Here is a 15,795-nt window from a genome sequence, read left to right on the forward strand (position 1 = left end):
TTCTCATTTCAGTATGGCACATTTCCTGTTATCTTGCTTGAAATAAATAAGGTAAGATCAAAAAAGCAAATGAAGATGCAGCAATCAGATATGGATGTTTATACCTCAGGCTCAGTGGCCTGAATTTAGCATAGGTTTGTAACAAGTTGCCGACTTCCTCACTAGTCCTCTGATTCCTGATTATATTTTTTTTTTTCCATAATACTCCAGCACCCCCAGCTCCCAGGCATCACTTTGAACTCCAGCTACTGCTTTGTAAATGAGACTCCAGACTGGAAAAGAAAGCTTGAAAACAATGACCTGAGGCACCCCAAAGCTTCAGAAAGCAGAAAGCAGTGAAGGGAAACCAAGCACTGAGAGACAGGATTGCTGGTGTTGCTATTTTAACTCTCACCGTTTTTCCACCCCTTCATATTGTCTGGGGCACCCAGTTCATGCTGACCAAGCACCCAGGACCACCTCTGATGCAGGAGGCACCACTGCACTCGTGGACTGACTCCTTTTTGGACAATGAAGCTGGTCTCAGTCACTAAGAAGTGCTATCAGGGAGAGCTTTGCATCTCCCATTGCCCCTACCTCCCTTGGCAAACCTGCCCTGGGAATTAACCACCTTCTTTTCCCGCCTAGAAAGCTGCATCAGACCACTCAATGCTGGCATTCTCTTCCAAAGAGAAGAGATGGGGGAAGTAACAAATGGGAAAATACATACTGAAGTGGCTGTTTGCAATCTCTTTGACAGGTTATTTGAAGGCAGCATGCAGAAGGTTAATGAGTTTTGGCACACGTTCACCCCTGCTCCAAGGGAACCTGCCTCATGCCCTGATAATGAGAAGTGCCTGGGGTCATCTGGAAAGGCAAACCTGTCCGTGTGATCCTGCACCTGGATGCCAGCAAGGATTGCTCGGTGGGCAGGAGAGGAGAGAGCAGCCTGGGAACACACTATCTGATGTTTCTCATGCCTTAAAATTCTTTTTGTTCAATAAATAGGCTTTCACTGAGGAAATTGAAGTGGATCTTTTATAATTCTTAAGTCTCTATCACTCAGAAGTTATTTCCAGGAAACCGACCTGTCTTTGAGAGGGGTGTACAGCAATGCATATTGGGGCTGAGTGGAGGGACCCCAGCTAGGATAGAGGACAGCTGAAAGAGGCAGTGAATGCATCTCACTGTCACCAAGACCCTAATGGTCCCCTGCAAATGGAGGTGCTGGCACTGAGTCCTGGAGTGATGGGGGAGCCCAGGAGGCCAGTGCAAGTTCAGGGAATCTGTTACAAGTAGCCATGTGTCCAAGCCCTTTTGCAGCTGCTCTGTGATCAGGGGAAGCTAGAGCAGGTTTGGTCTGCAGTGGGGTCCCAGCCAGATTCTGGTTAACAGCTGAGCTCTCGCCCCGAGTCTGTGCCATGGTGGCAGGGTGAGTCAGGTTGCCATGGATGATGCTAAGGATGGCTATAGGAAGACACATGTGGCCCTCATTTTTCTAATCATGTAGCTTCAGTGAATATAATTAATTTTAAATTCTCAATTGTATTTACAAAGGAAATACTTGGGAAAGGTTCTGCTAACTGCACCTCAATCAGAAGGAAAACAAGAGAGAAAGACAGCCTGGGCATGAACTTGAAACACGTTGGGCCAATTTCAGTCTGCAGTCCAGGACACACAGCAGAGCAAAATGCTTTCTCACCACAGCCTTGTACTTATGCACGAGGGATGCTCTCATCCACTGGCTCTTTCAAAACATGAATGTGCTGACAGAAAGGCAAGCTGGGCTAGCTTGGAGAGTGCTCTACCTGCATCAGCACTTTGCTCTTTGCCTGTCAGAACCTATTTACCTGCATGCACTGCACAGCCCCAAGTATTTTGGCAGCTGAGACCAGGCAAATGCTGTGGGCTGGGAGCACCAAGAGCAGCAGCAGCTACACAGATGACAGTCATGTCATTTTGCAGGCAACCGAGAGGAGGACGGGAGAGCACAAACCCACCTCCCCACCTCTGGGTGTTTGTACAGCTGCAGGTCTAAAGGTGGGTTGACTCCTGGCCCTCTCTGCCCTCAAATACCTGTTCAAAGTCCATCTTTTTTCTACAGATGGAAGGGGGTTGTTTCAAGTCATGACTAGGTACTGCTCTGATCAGCTCTATTGGGGTCCTCTGTGCTGGTGCAGACATCCCGCTGGAGTGGATTAATATGACTTTTTGCTGGATGTATATAGTTCTCATGTTTCTTCCTCTTTCCATGCTTTTCTTCAGATCCTCTGCTTGGCCCCAGTGAGGGCACCCTGCCTCCCCCTGTCCGACCACAGGAAAACATGACCCCAGTGCTGCTGGGAGAGTTACACAGGGATGGTTCCTAGTTAACAGGACTGCAGATGTTTGTCTTTAATGGACTAATGGTCCTGTTTTGTGCTTTCCAAAGGGGTGACAGACAAATATTTATTGGCTGGTTTTTGTTCTGAAGCTGATGGACACAGTAGATTGCAATAAGTAAGTTCATAGAAAATGGGGTCCCGTGGAGGTCAAGGCAGGAGCCTAATGCACTTTCAGGTGGATGGAGGCTGGGACATTTTAGCCAGGGGCAGATTCAGAACATGCTTTGCAAGAATAGGACAGTGGTGAAACACATCTTTGGAGCAAGACAGCTCCACTCACTGACTCTTTGGATTGCATTTCTTCACTACCAGCCATTCTCCCTGGCTGGGACATGTCATGCATCTCTCTTTATATGAAGACAGTGACACAAGGGAACCTATGGATGGCCATACTGGACTGGATTGAAGCTCCATTCAGCTTGGATACAGTCTCAGACAGAGCTCAGTAGTGGATGCTAACTCAAAGTATGGGAACAAGAATACATGTAGGGCAAGATATTCCTCAGTACATCCTTCCCCAGTCTCAAGTGATTTTCACCCCAGGGACCTCCTCAACCAGAAGGATGGATTTCTTTTTCATAAATTCATTTCACAGTTTTTGACAACGATGCTTTTAGGCCTGCTTCAAGAGCCCCCAAAATGTACTTAGCACGGTATCATGCCAATATGGGGAATGAAAGTTCATTTCTTCCAGCTGCATAGTGAGCCCAGAAGGCTGATCCATGGTCTTGCCTGCCCACTGGGATATTGCCCAAGAATGAAGTTTATGCGAGCACTAGAAGAAATAAAGGTTCCTTCCTGATTACCTTTACTGAAATACATTTATGCTAAAGTTGCACCATGTGAACCTGTTTTGAACATTGCAAGTGAGAGACAAATCTAAGCATTAAGCCTCACCCCTGCAAAGCATAATTGAAATCAATGTAGTTGTCATCTCACTCTGACATTGGCACAGGTGCAAAGTGATACTGCTGAGTATCCTGCTAATAAGTTGAAGCATTCTGGCAGAAGGTATGGCTCACAGATATTCTCCTTGCCCTGGTGACTTTCAGTCAAGGTGTCAGGATCTGGAGCATCAAGACAAGGTCAGTGGAACTTCTAAAAATAAATAAATATCACCACGTTCATAAGTCTCGATACCTTCTTAATATGCTCTTTTGAAATCTACCCTCTCGTTGTACAGTCACAAGGGAGTGACTGTATCAGCCAGCTGCTCCTCTGTATCTTTTTTTTTTATGCTTTCACTCTTTTTCATCCAAATTCCTTTGATTTTCAGATATTGTTGATCATTCAAGATGCCTCCCTATTATTCCAGCATCTCTAGTCTCCTGTCATTCAGACTTCAGATCCAGTGCCTACAACTCCCTAGTTCTGTGCTGCCTCTATGCAGAGAAATCTGAAAAGTAGGAACTTGTTTTTTAAAGACTGACATTCATTTTGCTGATCCTCTTCCCTAGAAAATTCCTCCCTCTTCTGAAATTTTTGCAGTGGATGTTTACCTTCCAGCTCTCCTAGTGCCTTCCTTTTCCTGCAGAAGGGGTGGCAGATCATATTACTGACTTCAGGCTGCACCAAATCAGATGTTCTTATTCCTTCAGAGTGAGACAGGGAGGACAGGCTATTCCAGGATGGCATTTGAGAAGAAAATGTTTTCAGCAATTTCTGGGAAGGAAACCAGAAAGTGAGAAGGTAAGAAGTTACAGGCTTGCCAAGGTAGACTTGCCCTGCTGGGCAACATTGGCTGCCTCCTGGGATACTTAAAGAATAAAAAACTATTTTATTAGTCTCCAGTAATTATATCAAATTGGATGAACCAACTCTAGCTTGAGTGGAAGGATGCCTCAGTTGACAAGTAGCTTTGATAGTTATTACTCCTTTAAGGACTTGGAAATGGCAAGGTGCATTTCAGCTATTATAAAAAATTTTCCCCTGGTTGCTTCAGTGCTTCTCTATTAATTATAAGTTTAATGCTTTCAGTAATTGTATGCATGTGCTTTGCAAAGGGGTTGCATGTTGCTTCTCTGTCACTGTAAGCACCGCGATGACAGTGAGGACAATGTTTTCCTTGATATCATATGATTAATTGCAATTAAGGAATTACAGTGTTATGGGTTCAACATGGCACATGTTAAATAGATGGAAAACTTTCCAGGTGATGAATCTCTACATATCGCTTGCAAGCTGGAAGTCCATGTTCATGTTCAGAAGGGTGTTGTAATGAGGTCCTACAAAGACTGGTACCTGGGCTCTATGCTGTTTTATATTTGTACTGATGACTGAGGAGAAAATATAAAAGGGTCACAAATAAACCTTCAGGTGGCAGAAAGACCTGGGGAGATGATGGTGAAGTCTTATTGCTGTTATAAAGCAGCCTGGCTTATTTGGGAAACTGGGCATAAGCAAACAATATGCATTGTAATAGGGATGGATGTGAAGTCATTCCCACCGGAGTAAAGGCTGTAGCCATAGTGGAGACACAACCATGCTGGGAAGCAGCAAGATGTGGAAGGCATGAGGGTAAACAGCATTTGATGTGAAGGTCCACAGCTATGTGCCAGCCAGAAGTACAGTGTTACATAATAGTCACAATTTAAGAAGGATTCTCCTAGATTGGAGGAGACATTTAGAGATGTACCAGAGGAAAGATTAGACAATGAGATAAAGTCAGGGTGGTGAATAACTCCAGAAGTTCAGTCAGATATAATTAGCCAAGAGAAGGTTAAGGACAAGTGATCCCAAAGTGTCCAAATAAGGGAGACAAATTTAATACTAGAGGTACAGTAAAATCTAAAACTAAAAACACAGGATGAATGTATTCAGACTACAAATAAGGTACATGGGTTTTTGTTAACAAAGGACAACCTTGTTAAAACAATGAATGAAGAATTCTTCACGAAAAAAAAAGAGAAGTATTATTATGGGTACAGCCTAATTCAAATGTGAACACAGGGAAGCCTATGGTGTGGAGGTGAGACTAGATGAAACCAATGTCCCTTTGGGACATTAAACTTCATCAGGGTAGGACTGTGACTCACCAAGATTATATGCTGATTTATCTCATCTATACACAAGCTAAGCTAGCAGGGACCCAGTCGTCTTTTACTGCCTAGTGGCAGCATTGCCATCTGACATGGACAAAATCACACAGGCTCTGTTAATTTAAAAATAAATAAATAAAAAAAAATTGCTAAATCTGTGGCTGGACCTTGTTCAGTTCTGCAGTGAAGGCAGTTTCTTCTTTAGGCAGTTGTGCAGCCCAAATGCTGAATTCCTGCTACAAGCAGTCGAAGGCAGCATTTTGTGAAGATCTGTAGGGGCTGAATATGTTCATGGGAACCATTAGTAGACATAGCAGGAAAGAAAGCATTTTGTGAAGCCTTGAGGGGAGAAGTGTAGATGAGTAGATTGCTCTTAACAGTAAGCACACCCAACTCTGGTTTTCATGTGTTATTGTTAAAGCAGCAGAGAGCCATTTGGATGGGCGTTAGGAAAGAAAGATGAAGTCCTGTATTTTTTCCGGTGACTTCTTTCCTTTGTGCCTTTGTTCCCATGTGCCTTTCAGGGGGGTGTCCATGTCTAGTGCCCCTGGGATCACCAGAACCTGCCCAGCTCCCGCATTCACCTCCTTTCCTCCAGAGCGGAAGCAGGTAACCAGATGTTTAAAAGAAAAAAAAAATAAATTAAAATTCCATCTCATTCCACATTGTTTCAGTGTCTTTTAGCTCTGCCAATAACAGATGACCTGCTGAACTCTGGTGTTCAGTATTTCGGCCTGGGGACAGCTGTTAATCAGGAGTGCTGCTAGACTGCTTAACACAGCCATTCCCCTTCCTGCCTCTCATCAGGACCAGGCTTTGCTGCTCACCCTCACCTGCACTTGCAAACATTTCACCTTTCAAATGCACAGCCTGATGTTGCCGTCAGTCTACACAAGGTTTCATGTACAGCAGAGGTGCAGATTCACATGGTCATTATTCCAGGTTAGAGAACTAATCTATGTGATATTTAACCTAGTTTGCTCTCAGAATGCATAAGAGGAATTGGGGTCACCGAAAAAGTGGCCCTCTTCCACTCTCTCTTAAAAGCCAGTGACAATCCCTTATGTCCTGTCAGTGCCTAATTACATCCTCAGGTTCATGTAGACACAGGTATTTTCTCTCAGTGATTCTTTTTTATTTCTTACCTTTCTCTGTAAACTGTCATTTAATTTTATGAGTTTCAGAAGTAATTATATGGCTGAAGTTTGGAGTCTTTGATTGCAACCCATGAGATATCTTTGCAAAAGCATCTCACAACAGTCTAAGGTGTGGAGTACAATGCCACAGAAGTACTTTTTCTCGCGATGCCTAATTAAACTCCTCATCACAGGCATAAACAAGTCCTGGGAGTGATGAGAAGCAGGGAAGCCATCAGTGCCTATCAAACCTGGCAGCTCAGGCGCAGCCTCTGGCAGCTCCTGCTTTGCTGACTGCCAAAAGTGAGGCAGGGTCTTGAGAAGAAAGATCACTTTATGCTTCCCTGGTTTCTTTTAGTCTCTCCCTAACTATCTACAAGCCATCATTAGGCAGACACATATGGTCTTTCTTACATTGCAGCAGAGTATTGCTAATGTACTGCGTCTGCTGTTTACTACTGTGTGTGTAATACCTTAAGCGAATGTTGTTTATCCTCTCTAGTGACTGGAACAAAAATAAAGGTTTGCTGGAGTGAGAAAAGAGGTTCACAAGCCTGCCACCATTGCTACATTGCCAGGTCTGCTGAGTAATCTTACAGCTCCTCCCTGTAGCTCACCCCCAGATGGATGGATGCTGCAGGTGTACCTGAGTTTTCCAGCTGCTATTTACTAGTCTTCCTCTGGAAACAAACGGTAGAGGGCTGCACTGGGTTACTGGATTTGCTATGGGGCTCCAAGATCTCTGACAGCCAGTGCCACGTAGCTGTGTGCTGGGAAGCGCTGCTGAGTCTTGTAGCTCATTGCACCCATGACCTGCAGTGGTGTCAGCTGCAGGGGAGGTCGCAATAGCCCCCCTGCATGCCACTTTATGAGAGAGCAGCCAAAATGCTCTGGAGCATGATGACTTGAGCTGTTCTTTATGCCTGCACAATACTGATGCAGCTGCAATTAGCAGAGGCTCTGGACATGGTTCTTTCTGCCTTTACAAAAGGTGTGTACCTGTGCCCAGCAGCAAGGCAGGAATGTATTAACCTTAGAAACATGATCTGACACACCTGCCCTCCCGCAGACAGGTGAGGAGGAGTGTCATCAGGGGACTAAGCTGGCAGCTTTCCATCTTTTCAAACTCTTCTTGCACTTTGCTCTCATGGGCTGTCTTGCATTTTTCTTCTAGGAATTAAATGCAGTGTTGAAAAAGCCAAGAGTGTGAGACACGCTCTAACATCAAATTCAATGTGCAAAATACTTCTAACTCTGCAAGCTGTTCAGGAGGGAAAATCTCCCTCCTTCCATGTCCCAGGGCAGGTACTAGCACTTGGTCCAAGCCTATGCCAACTTTGATATCCCAAAGCTTGATGGAGAGGCTCTATGGTTGCACTGTTGGGGCAGCCTGAACTGTTGGATGCATAAGAGGAAAAGCAGACAGGTAAGGTGGTGGAGGAAGGAAGTGTGTACTTCAGGGTGTGCTGCTATGCTAGAAATCCTTGAGGCATCTCCAGTTGTGCAGGTTCATTTGGGAGGTTCATTTAAGTACAGCTTTACTGAAGGAGCTGCCTCGGATGGATCAGGCAGCAGAGCTGTGGCAGTGCAGCACAACCCTGGAGTTTCCTAGCCTCACCCCTCAGCAAGGAACTGACCAACTCTGTAGGTTCAGAAATCACCACCATTTTGGCTAAGCTGCCAGAGTGTGTTGTCGAATAGGTGGGTCACACGTCCTGGCGCATGGATTTACACAACACCCAGCACCGGGGCTGAGGTCTCCCTCGACACCTTGGGGCTTCACGACATCAAACTCATCATCTGAACACTAGTTCTGATGAGACCAGAAAAAAGACATGGGATCTTCCTATTGCCAAGCTTGCTTCTGGGAGAAATGTGGGAATTGCCTCCCTGCGAGGTGCTATTGGGAGGTCTGGGTTTTGCAGGGCTCTCTACAGTGCCTGAAAGACACAAAGCTCTCTAGATTCTAAGCACTGATATTTGTTATCCCTGTTCAGCCCTGTAGGACTCAGTTGCTTTGTGCTGAACTTTGGGCTGGGTACAGATTCACGGATGCTCCATATTCCTACCCTAAGCCGATCAAAAGCATGTTGCTCTGTTGCTTGTTGCAAGGAAGGACAGTCTCTGAATAATTTGTGCTTGCCGTTATGGCACTGATTTCATATTCACCTGCTAATATGCCTAGCCACATTAAGGATTTTAAATATGATCTATATTTTTAATCCTAGCATTGAATTATAGATTTTCTCTGACTGATTAAAGTGCTGTGGTGTCTGCCTCTCCCTGGTCTGTACACAGAGCTGCTCTGTCACTCTTGACATGTCCTGCAGCCTGCTGGTATAACCTGAGGGAAAAGTTTAATTGGGGGCTGCTCTGGGCATCAGCCTGGTTAAGGACCTCAGTGTTGGGATATTTACTTAGCTGAAGCACTCAAAACCCCTGCCCAGGAAAACTTGTATTAGAATCTGCTCTTTCTTGATATTTGCTGTGCTTACAGCTCTGGGGATGCTGCAGAGATACCACCTCAGGTGGCTTCCAGAGCCTCTGTTGCCATGGAAAGCCTGAATAATGGTGCCTAAAGACACAGAAAAAACAGAGGTTTCCCAGATGTTCCAGATCTCTGCTGTCATTGATCTTTGCACTGAGTTCTGGGCGAAGATTCATGGTGGTGCTGACCTGTCTGGCATAATGTCCCACTATCCCCATTGCGTGCTATGCATTACATGTCACCAGCTCACAGCAGCCAGAGGTCTGTGCTGAAGAAGGTGGATGAGATGTTACTCCCTTAGTGGCCAGCCCCCATGATTTATATAGCAATGCTCTCTTCAGAAATCACGGTGCCATTTGTCCCCTATTACCAATGCCCAGGGACGAAGGAGGCCAGTGACAAATACATTATGTAGACCTGTGTGAATGCTATCAGGCTTTTATTATTATCTCCTGGCTATGTTATTATTCTGCTCCCTTGCCAATTTATTCTATTCCATTTCTCTCAGCAGCTGTGTTTGTCAGCCTGCTGCATTAATACATGTGCTTTTGCCTCCTTGCCCCATTATTAGATATAGGAGCTTGGTAAGAGAAAGTAGGTTTGGTGGTTTCACATCACATTAGAGAAGCACGAAGCTTCTCTGCATTGCAGTGCCCCAGGGAGACAAGGGTTTGTTGGCTGACCCAAGTCTAAGGGATATATGTGGCTATGACAGAGAGAACCTGCTGAGCCCTTTGTTGCTTCTGTACAAATGCCATAGGCTGTTTTCTGTGTTGCTGAACATATATGAGCAAATCCAAAAGCAATCTGGGGAGACAAGATGTACGGAACTGGGGAGGTCTGCTCAGCCGGAGGCACCACCAAAAAGTACTTAAAGGGAAGGCTCACCCCATCAGTAATTAATGCTCCTGCTAGATGCACCTCTTTTTTGAGGATCTCAGACTACTTAATTGTTGAGATCTAGGCACTGAATCAGTTCACAATCCATTTACTCTGTTACCTGGCCACGGCGCAGTGAGATCAGACACTTCCAGGAAAGTTGATGCGGACACTAAAAATCCACAGTCACTTCTCTGTGCCTCTGGTTCTTTATGTGGAAGTGAAGGATACAAATGATTTTTCACCCAGTGAGGCTATTTAAGGAAGTCCTCAGTGACAGCCCTTCTTTGACAGATTTGTTCATATCCTTAGACCAGCATGTCATATCCTCAGACTGGTAACAACAGCACTGCTACTGATGTGGCATACACGACCCAGGTGCTTTTGGTGGGCAATTAATTGCTTCCCAGCATTTTATTGTAAGAAGTTTGCTTCTGTTCTGAAACAAGAAGAGTTTCAACTCTAGGCACCGAGGAAGATAGCCAAAGCCCTACAGTCTTTCTCCAGCCTTCTCTATAACCTGGTAGCTGCACCCCTTGTGTTTTACAGGTCACCAACTTGACTGCTGTATTATTTTAACACAAGCAGCAAAAAACAGAGCAAAATTCCTAAAGTCTTGAGGGATTTGGGAATCTGGCCAAGCACAAGCCACTTATGCAGCCCATCTCAGCATTGTCTGTGAGGAGGCAGTAGTTAATATTTGCAGGATGTCTGTATCCCACTGGCCTTCCGCCCATCAGCACCACAAGCGCTTGTTTGTACAGCAGAGTCGCGTCTCATCCTACTGCCTGATGGACAAGCTCCCTTTCTTCCAGGGGCTGGGCTGTGCCACAGAAATATAGAGATTTGTATTCAAGCCCAGCCATTGCTGTGCGATGTGATGCAGTGACAGCCATAAAGTTCCTAGATAGACTCGTTACATGATTAATAACAACAGGAGCGGCTTAATAGATAAAGCCATTTCCTTTACCTGGGATCTGTTCTGGGACTTACTGCTATAGAGCTTGAATGAACTGAACAAGGATGTTATTGCTAATTAGTGTGCATGACCGCAGCCTGATACTGGAGGCTGCTGGTAAATGGCCTGTCTCACCGAGCACCTCTCCCAGCCTCTTGCTGGAGTTTTGTTCTCCCTGGGAGACAGCGTCAAGCAGAGCCAGGGCAGTTGCCTCCAGGGAAAGTGGTGTCAATCATAGCAATTATCCTTCCTCATTGTAAAGGGTTCAAATATGTAAGACTGTGTGAGGTACTCCAGTGTAATTCGCCCTAATGAAAAAAGATAAACTGTTCTTTCGTGAGCATGATGTATGTAAACAGTATCTCTCTTTTGAAATATCTGTGAGCCCATATTTTAATATTAATTTTTACTTCCCTTCAAAGAAAGAACAATAAAGCACATCAATGATAGATCTCCAGTAAATCCTGACCTGTTGCTAAGCAGTCCTCAGGTTGGTACATGCTGCTGCTGAACTGACAAAAGTTATTTTGCCTCTGTAAAGAGGCGAATCAAAACAACCTAATAACATCCTTGAAGCTCTTCCTGAGAAGCCTACTCAGGGAGTAGGGACCCACGACACCTCTCTGATTTTGGAGTTCATGCCTCAAACCACTTTGCAAATGTAGAAGTCTCGCTCGATTCCAACTTGAGACAGGTGAGCAGAGAGTATCAGTGCTGGGAGGTGGCGGGCACCTGCCTCTGCCAAAGCAGCTGCAGGTCCCAGCATCTCTCATGGAGTAGACTGAAAGTAGGAAATGTACTTGCCCAGCTCAAAATGCTAGCTTGAAAGACCATGTCCTATTGCTGACACCTTCCCACAAGCACCAAAATTCAAATCATTGATTCTTGGCTGTACAAAGTTGTGCTGCTTTTGGCTGGGATAGAGTTAATTTTCTTCACAGTAGCTGGTAAAGGGCTATGGTTTGGCTTTGTGCTGGAAACAGTGTTGATAACACAGGGGTGTTTGGGTTACTGCTGAGCAGTGCTTACACAGAGTCAAGGCCTTTTCTGCCTCTCGCCCCACTCTGCCAGTGAGGAGGCTGGGGGGGCACAAGAAGCTGGGAGGGGACACGGCCGGGACAGCTGACCCCAAGTGACCCAAGGCATATTCCAGATGATAGGATGTCATCCTCAGCATATAAAGCTGAGGGAAAAGGAAGGAAGCGGGGATGTTGGGAGTGATGGTGTTTGTTTCCCCAAGTCACCGTCAGGCGTGATGGAGCCCTGCTTTCCTGGAGATGGCCGAACACCTGCCTGCCCAGGGGAAGTGGGGAATGAATTCCTTGTTTTGCTTTGCTTGTGTGTGCAGCTTTTGCTTTCCCTATTAAACTGTCTTTATCTCAACCCATGAGTTTTCTCACTTTTACTCTTCTGATTCTCTCCCCCATCCCGATGCAGGGGTAGTGAGCAAGTGGCTGTGTGGGGCTGAGCTGCTGGCTCGGGTTAAATCATGACAAAAATAAGCAGAGCCTCACTGCCAGAGGAACACACAACCCAAACACGGGGTGGAGCATTTTTCTATGTGACTTTTTCTCCTGTGTCATAAAACGTTGTCCCTGGCTGTGCGTGTCCCTGGTTCCCCAGCTGTGCTCTGCAGACCACTGGTGTCCCAGGAGGCTCTTGGAAGTGACCCGCAGCTGGTGCACTGGCTCATCACATCTGCACAATACTCCCTGTGACAAGCCAGGTGACACAAGAACGTTGTGGCCCAGCAAAATCCTGGCAGCTGGCAGTACCCTGAGGTCCAAATAATTTGGACCATGTGAATTTTGAAGGGTTAGAGGCAGTCTCTGCTGTACAGGTTTTGTCTCACCCCAGTTTAGAAAGTGATACCTGTGTTAGGACAGGAGGAACAAACTCAATTGATTGTCCCAGTCACTAAGACAGTGACCAGGCAACTACCCAGGATGAAGCTCAACTGGTTCTAGTTTGGAGCAGGAAACCAACATCTGAGTCAAACAAAGAGTTGGCAGAAGATGCCACTACTGACCCATTTTACAGATGAATCTGGACTAAAAGATTGAAGGTCTTGGCCAAGGACATGAGCACCTAGCATCACCACCGTGCCGGCTTGTGGCTGAACCACCCTCCCCCTTTACAGCTCTGCCTGGGCCACAGAGCAGATGTCACCGTACCCTGACCCCTTTGGCAGCCGACCCTCCCTTCTCCCCACTCTTACCGCTGTGTGGAAGGGACAGTCATCTCTTCTGCAGCTCTGCTCTGGCAGGCAGCATTTCTGAAGCTCTCCCCTCATTTCCAAGCAATGCTGAGATGCATTAACTTCCTCTCCCCTTCTGCTGTAACCACATATTTGGCTCTTGTTATTGGATTATTTATAGTAATTCTGCAAAGTGTTTTGGAATCAGTAGAAGGGCACAGTGCTAAATACAATAGCATCACCTCGTGAGATCTGACATTTAAAAACAGGGGATCTAATTACTGAAACCAAGGGAGACAGCAAATGTCAGGAAAAGCTAGTGGCTGTTGGCTTGATACTGTGACTCCTAAACTGCTGCCTGTGGTCTGCAGCAGGCAGAGGAGTCATTTGCAGCAGTTTTTCTCGGGAGGACAACTCTAGAACCTCTTCAGAGGATGCACGTGTGCTTCTTTTTCCAGTGCTGTCTGAAAACAACAACGTAAGGCTGTGCATGTTCTTGACTGACAGATTAACCTGCTACCACTGACATTCCCACACCCAGACCCTTCTAATCAAGTTGGGAGGGTTAAATACATTTCTAGACCTGACCCCAAGGTTTCCAGCCAGACCCAATATAACGCAAAGAGCAGCTTCACAGCCTGCTTTCTTTTCGCAGAGGAATTCCAGTGCAGAGCATGTCCAAGCTGAAATAGTGCAGCTGCCTAAAAGCCCGAGTTAATATTCATGCATCGTGCAGAATTTCGAATACATCCACCTCTCATCAGCAGCGTCAAACTGTCTTGACAGTTAATGAGCTAGGCACAGACTCTAAACCAGCAAGTTGTAACTGAATAAATATGATAAACAACCTGTTTCCAGATGGCTTTTTATGTAAAACTATTTATGCAGTGTTGATAGATGGCAAATTTTATGCCAATAAATCCTCGTATTTTAAAACATTTGCCTTCTTAATTGCCCAGTTTACATGTAAAATATGTTTATGTGCATTGCTAAGTCAAAAAGTGACATGGGAACATCTCTGGACTGAGTAAGCACTATTCCTGCAGTGGCCTATTTGTCTGGGCTCACGAGAATAACAGTGTCACAGGAATGTCACCTGTGAAATCTTGTACATAGTAGCAGTTAGACTCTGATCAAGGCTGGCATGAGAATATGTGTTGCTGTTAAGCTCATGTCATTTGCTAGATGGTGTTTGAAGGGAACTTGAAGCCCTGACCCCACAGGCTGGTGGGACCTTGAACACTGCCAAGGAGATGTAGCTGGACATGAAGCCGGTGCTGGGAGTGAGGCTGTGGTTTGACAATGGGTGGTGATGCTGCTGCAGTCACCAGTCATGAAGCCTCTGCTTCACATCTCTAAAATGGGACAGCTGGTACTCTATCTCCTGGGCATGGCTTTGGCGTAAGCCCACTGATGGCTCTGAGATACCCTGACCCTGCAGGCATTGACAACTCGGGGAGAAGCCAGTTGTATCCCAGCACTAGAGAGCCTCTTGCAGTCTCCCAGGATTTCTTTCCCACTGAAGGGTTCCAGTATATCAGAGAGAGGACACTGTGCCAAAGCAATGACAGACCAAACTATGCAGATGAGCAGACAAGTGAGTCTGTGTCTTTGGTAGCTCACCCAGGCTCCCTGGTGCCTTTTGCAGCTGGGTCCTCCTGAACCATCAGTTTTGCTCCTGGCTGTCTCTGCCACCTGCATCCAGCAAGGGCAGAATCAGGACCACACACAGGTTGGCTTGTCCCTCTGTCCAGTTGTGCAGTCAGTCCTCAACACTGTGTTTTGCCCAGAGGTTGTCATCTGAGCACTTTGCACTGTCCCCTAGAGCAGAACCCATCCTGCCTCTCCATGCTTTACCAAGCTTTCTCCAGGGCCAGACAGACCCCCCATCCCCATCCCCACCACCCACTGGAAACACAAATTGCACAGAGACATGCAAAATGCAGCAGGAGACACTGAGCATTCTCCAGCTCTGGTGCTGAGTCTTGATCCCTAACTGCCAAAGCACCTGGTGACTACAAGGAGATCTTCCATGGGGTGCTGGTTTTGTCCAAAGGAGCTCAGCAGTGGCAAATGCAGGAGACACAGAGCCCTGTTAGACACGTAGCCTTCTAACGCAATTAGTTCATGGTTTATCTGCATTCTTATTACTGGCTATTTGCTCTAATAGATTTAATCATGTAAAACATTAACATAAATTGACACCAGGCAGATTTATCCCTTTGAAAATGTTTACTCATTTAGGATTTCTGATAGTTGTTGGGCTCAACTCTATAGTATATGGGGTGTTTTATTCAGCCTTTAACTCATTTATTGGGTATTTATAGAAGAGGGCTTCCCTGAGCAGTAAAACCAGAGGGCTTTGCGCACAACAACTATGTCCTTCTGACAGGTTTATTTTGCTTTATTTCTCTAAGGGATAGCTTTGCCTCACTCCGTTTTTACCTTAGCATTGCCACTAAAGTCATTAAAACAAAGTCTGCCCCATTATGCCTTTGGTGACGTTCAGGCACTGTGGTCGTGGCTGGTCCTTGCAAGGCCAGGACTGCAAAGGAGGTCGGGGCAGACTCCAGGGCTCATCACTCTCCCCCATGTCTCAGCACCAGACACGTATCCAGCTTCCTCAGCAGCATGGGTAAACCTGGCATGGCACAGGTAAACACGCGGGGACAGAGTTGCTGAATTCCCTATCCAGGAGCAGGGTCCCAACCTCTGCAGAGCCCTGTGTTACTGTTC

Source organism: Accipiter gentilis, chromosome 14 (assembly GCF_929443795.1).
Source record: "Accipiter gentilis chromosome 14, bAccGen1.1, whole genome shotgun sequence".
NCBI classification, from domain to species: Eukaryota; Metazoa; Chordata; class Aves; order Accipitriformes; family Accipitridae; genus Astur; species Astur gentilis.